This window comes from Pipistrellus kuhlii, unplaced genomic scaffold (assembly GCF_014108245.1).
Source record: "Pipistrellus kuhlii isolate mPipKuh1 unplaced genomic scaffold, mPipKuh1.p scaffold_m20_p_25, whole genome shotgun sequence".
In the NCBI taxonomy this organism is placed as follows: Eukaryota; Metazoa; Chordata; class Mammalia; order Chiroptera; family Vespertilionidae; genus Pipistrellus; species Pipistrellus kuhlii.
Window position 1 is genome coordinate 3,643,233 of NW_023425524.1, and position 11,570 is coordinate 3,654,802.

At 38.6% G+C, this 11,570-nt stretch overlaps 1 long non-coding RNA gene across 1 annotated transcript in view; it reads left to right on the forward strand.

Annotated features, from left to right (window-relative positions):
* Window positions 1-10,806, forward strand: part of LOC118727656 — a 225,953-nt gene extending 215,147 nt beyond the window's left edge. Inside the window, exon 5 of the long non-coding RNA XR_006742620.1 lies at window positions 10,677-10,806. This is a non-coding gene — a long non-coding RNA (uncharacterized LOC118727656). The remainder of the gene's footprint in view (window positions 1-10,676) is intronic.
* Window positions 10,807-11,570: the final 764 nt, after the last annotated feature.

The following is an 11,570-nucleotide window of genomic DNA, read 5'->3' on the forward strand; positions in this document are numbered from 1 at the left end:
TAGTAGTAGTAGTAGCAGTGGTAGCAGTAGTGGTAGTAGTAATAATATAGGATCCAAAATTATTCCTTTGTTTTTCATTTTCATTCTGTGGAATTCATTTTCCTGTAGAGCAGCCTTCCTAATTATGTTTTACTGAAGCTAACATGGAATTTTCATTATCTCTGAGGGAAAAAAAGTTAACTGAGGAGTTGATACCCCATGGAAATGTCCTAGGGCCGTGGTCGGCAAACGGCGGCTCGCAAGCCACATGCAGCTCTTTGGCCCCTTGAGTGTGGCTCTTCCACAAAATGCCAGGCCTGGGTGAGTCTATTTTGAAAAAGTGGCATTAGAAGTTTAATTTTAAAAAATTTGGCTCTCCAAAGAAATTTCAGTCGTTGTACTGTTGATATTTGGCTCTGTTGAATAATGAGTTTGCTAATACTGTCCTAGGGCATGTGGAGTTTCAGAAAGGAAAGTCTGGAACCAATAAACACTAGATAATCCAAACACAGGATTAAGAACTGAACTTCCTTAGCAGAAATGCCATTGATTTTTATTTCGATGCCGGAAGTGCACAAGGAGAAGTTTTCCAAACTGTATACCAGTGTACTGGGAATATTACCTTTTTGAAGAAAAAAGGTACCGCAGTGTTGGCAGAACAATAACAACAATAAAATGGAAATACAAGTATGAGCAATTTCCAACAAGTGATGGCTGTCAGAATTAGAGGGCATTTACTGATGTACATATGGCCAATCCTTGCCAGTTTTTGCCATGCAGGAATGCAAGGATGACAACCCATAGGGGTGACAGGAGGTGCCTTGATTACCATAGTTTTGTGCCTGGCCATGTATACAACTGTATTACAGATGAGGTTTGATTTTTAAAGAGCAAGAGGGCATTTTAGTTTGTCCTTAGACTGGCTGGATCTAGTTTTGAAACAGGCCAGGTTTTTAATGTAAAAAAAAGCAAGGAATTCAAATATCCAAAGAAGTTCTAAGGACACAGATGAACCTGGCATCTACACTGAATTTGTGCATGGGTGGGGTCCAGCCAGCCTGGCCAGGGGGAGGGGAACATGGGCAGTTGGCCAGCCTGCCTGCTGGTCGAACTCCTGGTCAAGGGGACAATTTGCATATTAGACTTTTATTATATAGGATATACACTGAGTGGCCAGATTATTATGTACTATATACTATTTGAAAATTGTAAACTATGCTGAGAATAAACTAGGGCACCAGAATCATTTTAGGGTGAATGGAATTTAGATTCTAGGAATGGAATTTTTATTACTTTGGCCTTCACACTAATAAAAATAGTACATGTGACTGGATTATCGAAGATATAAAACATAAGTTTATGAATGGGATGTATTAAAAGCATAAATCAAAAGGGGCATCTGATAATAGCAAGCAGACAGTTTAAGCCAACTCTCATTGAAAAATAGTGTTTCTGGGTACAAAATTCTGGATTGAAGATTATCTTGTGTCAGCACTTTTGGAGACATTATTTCACAATGTTCTTAATTCTACAGTTGCTATCCAGACATCTTCCATAAAGCCACTCTCTTCTCTTTGTACTCAAGCTGACATTCCCCCTTTGCTGCTTGAAGATCTTTTCATCTCTATTGCTCTGCAATTTTATCACAATGTGCCTCTTGTAAATGTCTTTATATTTATCTTTTGCTATAAATTGTGATTCTTTTATCTGGGAATTAATACTTTTATCAGGGCAGGAAAATTGTGTCAGTGTCTCTAAAATTGTCTTTTATTCTCTCCTTCTGAAAGATTAACTCTGGTTAGATTTATGTTAGATCTCATTCTGTTTTGCTTATCTCTTAGCTATTTTGCATATTTTTTTTTTTTAATGTTTCCATCTCTATATCCCCCTGAGTATAATTCTGGTGTGGTTTTTTTCTTCATATTTCTTCTTTATTTTACTTACTTTTCTCTTATGCTGGCCTAATATGCTTGTTCATCCATTCATGAAGTCTCCTGTGCCAATATATTTCATTTCCAAAAGTTGTATTTGGTTCTTACTCAGATTCATCTGATAACTTGATCATAATCTTTTACTTCCTGCTTCTGTGATTCCAAGTTTTATTTCTTCAAATAGTTTATACAAAATTACCTTATATTCTTCATCTAAAATTTTAATATCTGAATTACTTTGGGTCTAGCTATTGTTTTTGTTTCTGGTCATTCTTACTCATGGTGGCTTATTTCCTCACGTGTTTGGTGATTCTGAATTATGCGCTTCTATTTCTTGGGCTTTAATATATAGTAAATCACATATCACTTACTCAAAGAAAGAGGGAGGTTTTTATTTATGTACTAGAGGCCCAATGCACAAAATCTGTACATGGGTAGTGTCCCTAGGCCTGGCTGACGATCAGGGCCAATCTGTGGGGCCACCAATGGGCTATTGGGGGGCTCTGCTGGCACCTGCCTTGGCTTGGGGCCTGAGGGCTTGGGGCAGCTCCTGCGTTGAGTATCTGCTCCCTGGTAGTCAGGGTATGTCATAGCAACCATTTGTTCCGCTGTTTGATCAATTTGCATATTAGGCTTTTATTACCTAGGATATATGCATTTATTTATTTAATCTCCAGCATCATTTACTTATGTTGGGGACCAGTGGATGATACTGACCTGGCATCATTTAACCTCCTTTTACTTAGACTCTATAACAAACTATTTCAAATCTCCCATTGAGCCACTGGCCCAAAGTTTAATATTTCAATATTGGATGCTGTATGTGTTTTGGCAAAGAGAAAAAAAATGAACCTAGACAGTGTAAGTAATTTTATCAACTGTTCAAAGTTCAAAGAGCCCATACCCCAGAGTGATCCTGAGAAAGGAAGTATTTGAAGCTATAATCTCTCCATTGGTCTCATTCACAAAAGCCAACTGTCTTCTATGTCTGGGATTTTTATAGATTAGGAAACAACATTTTAATGAAAAACAAACAAACAAAAAAGAAACACAGGCCTTCACCTAATATTTGAGGTTCAAGGCAAGAAGACTGTGGAGGCCTGTAAACCATATGTCTGAATACTTAAAAGTTAACGAGGATAAGTGGTGATGGAAAAAAATAATAAAATAATTTTTAAAGTTATAAATTGAGCTACCAAAGAGTTAAGGAAAAGAGTTCTATCCTCTGAACGTTGAAAATTATACCTTGGTATTGACAAAGGTTAAAAAATGAACATGAGTAAAGCTATGGTTTTATATGACTGAATGTTTGCAAAGCATCAAAGACAACTGAAGTTAATTATTATTATGCACATAAAGGTATCCTGTTTATGGGCTGGTGATGTCTGAATGAGTAATAAAGCAGAGCCCTCCACAATTCATAAAGTATGCTTTCATGCCATAAAAATTTATTATTCTTTCCTTTGTTTCAGGAAAATCACTAATTACATTGTTACAAACAAGATCTGCACAAAAGTTTTGTGGTGATTCAGTATTGTTCTTGCACAAAGTAAAATATGAATATATACAAAGCATATGCAATGTAAATTAAATCAAATATAAGAGAAAAGTTATTTTAAACATGTTCTAAAAAGTTATACTCTCAAAATATTAAAAGCTAGCCATTAAAATTAACAGACAGAATATAAATTATAACTTATGTTTATCTAATATCTAAACCAAAATATTGAAATACAGCTGAAAAGGTTTAAAAAGTCTATCACATCACTATTTTTTTTCATTAAAAAGACTACTCCCAATTCCAGCATTCAGTGTTCATCTGGCTGCCTATGTGAAGAATCATAACCACATGTGATACACGTCATATCTCTACCTATGTTTTGCAGTTCTAAAAAGAAAATGAATGTTTAATAGCATGAACATGTGTCTAAGCTACTGTGTCCAAGTGTTGCAAATACCCACACTCATTCTTAAATATCTCCTGAATCACACATTGGGACAGGAAGGGGAGGAAGGCCATGGATGCCCAGCTTTCCTGGGGAACGTACTCCTTTAAGTAAGATTCCCCTGCACCCCTGCTGCGGGAGAGGGCCCTCCCGCACTCCCATCCAGATCTGCAGACCCAGCGCTCCCTCAGCTGGCTCCACGCCTGGGGGGGAATCCTCTCTTCCTTTCTCTCACCTCTCAGAGTCTGGCTTGTGTTTTGTCTTTCCTGGCCAGCTCCGGGGATTGAGCAACCACATGCAGATTGTGTAATTTCGGTGATTGTGCATATGAGCTCAATGCTCCAGTGTTTACATTTACAGCTGCATTGCACAATGTGAAGGCAAAGGCAAGATGCATGCCAATAATTTAAAACTTGGGACGACATGAAACAGCAAATGAAAACACCATGACAAGTTTGAGGGAGAGGGAAAGAAAAAGGGAGAAAGAGAGAGAGAGAGAGAGAGAGAGAGAGAGAGAGAGAGAGAGGGAGGGAGAGAGAGACTAGTGGGAGAAGGAAAACATATCTTTGTATGTCTCTTTCACAGCATTCTTTTGTAAATGGATATTTTTATTTTGCTCTTGACCCCACAAATCTGTAATGAGCCCTGGATCCTGGTTACGCATCATGGGGAGAGCCTACATTGAACACAGTGACAAAGATGGTCAAAGTCAATGGCTCAGGACAGGGTTATCTCTTGCTCAAGTCTAGGGCAGAGCTGACCAAGACCCCCCACACACACACCAGTTCTTATTGCTGAATACAGTGAGCTCCAGCAACTTTTTCCAGTGCTGGAAGGAAACCTGGTTGCGTTGGTCATATTATGAGAAGGTAGAAGGGTGCACAACTCCAGACAAAATGGGATTTTACTCTTTTAATTTTACCTCTAATTTTTTACATGACTGCTCTCCTATAGAAAATTTTATGTAACTGCATAAGTCATTGGTAGAATTTTTTAAACCAATATGTATGTATAAACACAGCCACCACAGTTTTACCAAAATCGTGAGGTTTTGTTGTTGTTTTCTGCTTTTAGACTATTTTGAACATTAGTGAGATTGGCACTTCCCAAAGGATATACACTGAGTGGCCAGATTATTATGATCTCTGAATGCATAATAACCTGGCCACTTGGTTTATATCCTATATAATAAAAGGCTAATAAACAAATTGTCTCCTAGACCAGGAGTTCAACCAGCAGGCAGGCCGGCCAACTGCCCATGTTCTCTCTCCCTGACCAGGGTGACCCGACCCCACCCATGCACAAATTCATGCACCAGGCCTCTAGTGTGTGTGTGTGTGTGTGTGTGTGTGTGCGCGTGTGTGCGTGTGTGTACTGAGTGGCCAGATTATTATGCATTCAGAGATCATAATAATCTGGCCACTCGGTGTATATAGCCCACATGGCACATTGCATAATGGCTTTTATTAAACACTGAGCACTTAATAGAGATGCATTGAATTAATTTTATTTATTTTGGTCATTGGAATATTAATATATTCTATTCTGAGAAGTTTGACATTTTTAGAATACATTACCTCTAACTAGGTTCATTCAACTATTTCAAAATAATTAAAATGTGTATACTACCGACACTCCAGAACTTTATCTTTATCTCAACCCCATACCACCACTCCCAATCCCCCAAAAAAGTTCCTGGGGAAAAAAAAAACACAAGTGGAAAAACAGCCCACTCGGAGGTGATTGGGTCTTCGGGTTACAGGGCTCCTTGGACAACCATAGAGACCTGGAAATTAAATTTGACTTCTTTTGCTCTAAACGTCTCTGACACCTAAAGCTGAAGTGAAATAACAGAGAAATAAGGATATTTCGTTGGTTGCATTTTTAAAAAATATTTCATTGTTCTTTCCTCAATGTCTCCATCAATGTAGGCAGAAAAAAAGTCATCTATCATTTCCTTTTCATTGCTTGAAAATCTATTCTGTCACTTCCCTCGCATATGTTTTAGCCACCTTGGCCCCCAGGATTAATTTTGAGTCTACCTTTGTAGGAAGGATTCCAAGGGAATGTGTGAAAGGATCTGGGCCGATTCCTCTGGACATGTGCTCATGTTTCAGGCAGCCTGGACAAAGAGACTTTTTTCTAGAATGGTTCATGTGCAGCACCTGGTTTCAAAATACAGCAATCCCTGGGTGACACAGAGCGGGGCCCTACCTTTGACCATTGTTGCAAAGTCCTTCCCGACAGAGTACTCCACAAGTTCAAAATCAAGTTCCTGTTCCATCTACCTCGAGACTCTGTATTGCATCAGCCACTGTTGTGAACAGACCTTGACTCTCTCTCCTCCTCCCCCCCATCTTCCCGTACTCCCATCAGAGAAATAATGGAAGGCATTTGGCATTTGACTGCTCAGTCATTTACACTCTAGCTTTTCACAAGCTCTTAAGGGACAGGGGAACAAATGATGGATGACATATTAAAGGAGGCGAATGATGAATAAATGAGAATGTCAGCTAGATTTCCATATTCTACAGGGTATGGTAAATGTAGTGTTTTGTTTGCTTTTTTTTCCCCCCTTTAAAAAAAGAAAAAAAAAAAAAAAAGCATATCCATCTGTTGAAGTCCAGAAGTTGATGCATACACATCCAAGCCTTTGCTGATGCTTTTGAGGTCAGGCTGATGAAATCGAATGGGGCTTCAGATTTAATATGAAGAGCCAGGAGGGCCGAACTTACAGTCTTTAAATCTGTCATGTTTAGCAACTATTAGAGAAAAGAATGAACTCTCAGTTGTCTCGGGGAGATAATTAACTGTCCCAGATCACCTCCCTCCCTCTGACCAGCCAAATCCTATCTAGTTTTCAGTTTCCTCTCCAACACTTCCCCAGAGCAATCTTCCCATTTTCTAAACTCTCATCATTTGTTTTCTATAATACTCATAGAGATTCATCTCCGGTGCCTTGTTTCAATTCTTATTTTGATTGCCTGCCACTTTCAGCTGTTTAACTTTTTGTGTATTCATGCTTTGTCTCCTCAAATTGTTATTCTTCTAGAAACTAGCAAGTTTTAGCACAGTATTCCAATAACTCATTGTTATCTGACATTAATATATTTCATACTTATTTGTTTATGACTGTGTATTTTTATACTTATTTGCTAATGACTTCCTCACTAAAATGTAAGTTCTAAGAAGGTATTGGCTTTGTAACTTCGGAAGCATTAAGAACAGTGTCTAGCAGATAACAGGGCCTCAATAGATGGGTTAAATGGGTAAATGGATAACTAACTTGGCTTTCCCCCTTTTTTACTTTAAATTGTAACATATTTAGCATTCGCTTTAACAAAGCAGGCAGCAATCAGAACCTGCATAGGAGGTAGACATACATATATAGATTCAAATCCACTTTATTGCTTACTTTCATTGTCTGGCTATCTGATATGGGGCAAAGCACTGAACTTACCTGTGCCTTAGGTTTGTCTCTTTAAAGAGTCTAATCGCACCTACTTCATAAAGTTTATTAATTTAATAAGATACCATAAAAGAGGAAAAACCATTTTCCCTCTGCCCTTCTAAGTTCCTGCCTGAGACCTCACCTGTAATAAAAAGACAAAAGAAAAACAAATTTAATTATGTATAGTACATGTGGGAGTTCCACAAAGCTATGAGAATCAAAAAAGTGGCCAGAGTAGAAAGCTTTCATATTTTTAGACAAAGAAACAATAAATATGTGAAGAATTGACAAGACAGAGTTGGGGACTAAATGTAGTAAAATGGGGAAGATTAGCAAGATTTTTTAAAAAATATATATTTTATTGAGTTTTTTACAGAGAGGGATGGAGAGTGACAGAGAGCTAGAAACATCGATGAAAGAGAGACATCGATCAGCTCCCTCCTACACACACCCCACTGGGGATGTGCCCACAACCAAGGTACATGCCCTTGACTGGAATCGAACCTGGGACCTTTCAGTCTGCAGGCTGACGCTCTATCCACTGAGCCAAACTGGTTTCAGCGATTAGCAAGGTTTATATAAAGAGCCCTGTTCCCTAAATTTCCTGTCTCTGGTGACAAGGATGCCTTCTACCTTCCTGGTTTCAGGGAGGGTACCTTTCATATGGTATCTACCTTCATCCCCTTCTAGATGAAGGTGGTTCAGAGTGTCCTTACCCCCGCTGTTTCTCAAGTCCCTTCCATTCAAAATGATCAATATGCCAAATTGTTGTATTTTAGGGTGACATATTCTGAACCCCTGTAATACAGTATTCAGCATCAGGGGTACAAACTTGATTCCTTTTGGGTGACTTAGCTTCCAGCAAAATGGATAGGTGTGTGAAAAGTGAGCATCGATAATTGAAATGTTCCCACAAACTTAGGAAAAGATGTATTGTTCTGTGGCCTAGGCAACAAGCGGTCATCACAACCAGATTTTCACCTGTTCAACCCCTCCATAGCTCACCTCAATGAATACACTCTTGCAACCCAAGCATCCAGGATCTGTCACCCCTTCCAAAATCAGACAATCAAGGACAGGCCCACCACAATAAACATGCCTATGCGTGCCTGCAAGTCAACCAGGGTATCACCTAAGGAAGCGAGCTTTCAGAGATGATGTCAGCCCTCTGAGGTCTCTGGAAGTCCACCAAACGCTGAGCCCCATGCTTTCAGAAAACTCTATATGAGATGGGCCATCTGCTGAATGGGGGTCCCATCATCTTGCGACCTCATGACAATAGGCATAATAACAAGTAATAACCACTTTAGATACACTATTATTTCACTTGGAGCTAATGACAACCATATGCGGTGGATTCTATTCTCTTGGAAGGGGAAACACAAAATGTGTAGTTTTTCATAATGTTTTTTTGGGCACATTGATTTCCAGCCACCATCTTCAGCACTTATCTAAGTGGCGTGTTTTTAATTTAAGCTTCACAATTGCCTCATTTTACAATCAAATAATGAAGCTTAGCAAGAGTAGAAAGACTGAAACCCTTCCAGTGGCCACATCACCATCCCTTCTCTCCACAGAGTAACAGCGGTGGTGACTCCATCAGCAGGATCAGCAAACAGGAGCTGGACATTTGTTGTTCTCTGTTTCTCTGCATTTTCTCACATAAGACTAAGAAGCTCCGGCTACATTTTCTTCCATGCCACACACACACACACACACACACACACACACACACACCCGCCAATAACTAGTTTCCTTTTCCTAATTTTTTTAAATTGATGATGCTCCAAAAGGCCTTGTGCTAGATCCCAATACCCTTATGGTTTGAAATGAAGTCAAGTAATGAACCTTGGTAGAGGTAATTCCTTATAGAAAGCACTTGCTTTTGAGGAAGCTGCATTTCCATAGAGATAATCTTCCATGCTACTAAAGGAAGCAACAATGAATGAGCTTTTGTTTTAAAATTTTCAACTCTTACTTAATTGACATTTTCCATATTTTAATTTGAAAATTATCACAAAAGTACAGGGAATAAGAGCATGAATCTTACATGCTCATAACCCAGCTCCAGGAATGACCAACTCATGGCCATCTTCCTGTGTACTTCATCCACCGGCCTAGCCCCTGGATTACTTAAAATAAACAAACCTAAGCATCATTGGTCAATATTTCAGCATGTTTCTCCAAGAGACAATGATTCTTTTTAAACATACTTGTAAGATTATAACATATAAAATTCTTTCATACCAAATATCCAATCATTGCTCAATAACAGTGCTAATACTAATTATCAAAAACATATCCTAAAAGAAGTTAAGGATTTTTTTTTTCAGCTTCATTTTGTCTTTAAAGTATATCCCCCTTGGAATATTCAGTAAGAGTCCTGCTTTTTTTAAATCTTTTTATTGATCTCAGTAAGGGAAAGGGAGAGAGAGAGGAAACATTCATAATGAGAGAGAATTATGGATCAGCTGCCTCTTGCCCCCCGCCCCACAACTGGGGATCAAGTCTGCAACCGAGGCATGTGCCCTTGACCAGGAATTGAACTCTGATCTCCTGGTTCATAGGTTGGTACTCAACCATGGAGCTACATAGACTGGGCTAAATAATCATTTTTTTAAGTTTTATGTTTTTCCTTTGCTTTTAAAAAAAAAATCAACAAATCTGTGTATTTACTTTTATATGCCCCCATTTTAGCTAAATGGTGGGTGCTTTACATACTTTCCCCCCATTCCACATATGTCACTTATTTCCTAGCGATGCCCCCTAGTAATATATTGAAATGTAATATATCTAGTTTCCAGCATAATACTCTGTGTGGATGTTTCATCATCTTTAAAGAAGTCCCCTACTGCTATAATAAGTGGCAATTTTCAAAAAATAAATTATGCAACTCTTGCACTCTTTTGAAGGTTCTTAATAAAGCATGACATTTTTTTGGAACCATGGAAAATTTTATATATATATATATATATATATATATATATATATATATATATATATCATTGCTAAAAAGCTATAAGACATTTTAAAACTTGCTTATCTATTTGTGTGGGGAGAAGTTTCAATTTTTGCTTATCTATTTGAGTGAAAAAACAATTTTAAAACTTGCTTATCTATTTGTGTGAATAAAAGTTTACAAATTTGCTTATCTATTTGTGTGAAAGAGTACACAACATCTCAAAATTGGGTTTTCAAACTGCTTTTCTTTTTCCAAAAATCATCGGATTCGAGGCCTACGTGATTTTCAGAAAAGATAATATAAAATGGGACACCTAAAAATAAGATTAAATTTGGAGAGTGAATACATGAATACATTTATTCCTGTTGGCATATTTTTAATCATGTTCCTGTCTTTTCTGGGCTTAGATCTGGAAGAAGCTAATGGCAGCTACTGAGCCAGCATGAATTGGGGCCCACACCTCGGCTTCCCAATGTGTTTCGGCTTTATTTCCTCTGCTCTCCTCATTCTCATACAACTGTATTCATGAAAACACAGGTAAGCAAACTCAGTGCGCATCACACATATCGACCCTCCATGAGTTTCTAAATGAATTTCCCGTCATTTCAACTACAGTCCTAGTCTTGTTCCTCCCTTCTTCTATTGTTTTGCTGCTAGTCTCCTGTATTCCTTGGTTTTAGCAGGAATAAACACCTACTCCTTAACAGGGTTAGACCTTAAGTTGAATCCAGCACATGATTTTCTTTTTTAAATATATTTCATTGATTTTTCACAGAGAGGAAGGGAGAGGGAGAGAGAGTTAGAAACATCAATGAAAGAGAAACACCAATCAACTACCTCCTCATACTGGGGATGTACCACAACCAATGTACATGCCCTTGACCAGAATTGAACCTGGGACCCTTGAGTCTGCAGGCAGACACTCTATCCACTGAGCCAAACTAGTGAGGGCCTATGGCCTCTGTTTTAACCCTTATAGCCACCTCCACACCCCTCTCTCTTCCTAGCCTCTGCCAACCATTAAAATCTTCTCTATCTCTATAATGTATTGTTTTGTTTTGTTTTGTTTTAATCCTCACCTGAGGATAGTCTTTTTCTTTGATTCTCAGAGAGAGTTAAAGGGAGGGAGGGAGAGAGGAGGGGAGAGAGAGAAACATTGATATGTGAGAGGCACATTAACTGGTTGCCTCCCGTATGCACCCCCACACCGAGAGGTGAGGAATGAATCTGCAACTGAAGTATGTGCCCTTGAGGAACTGAACCCATGATCCTTTGTCCATGGGCCTATACTCTAACCACTG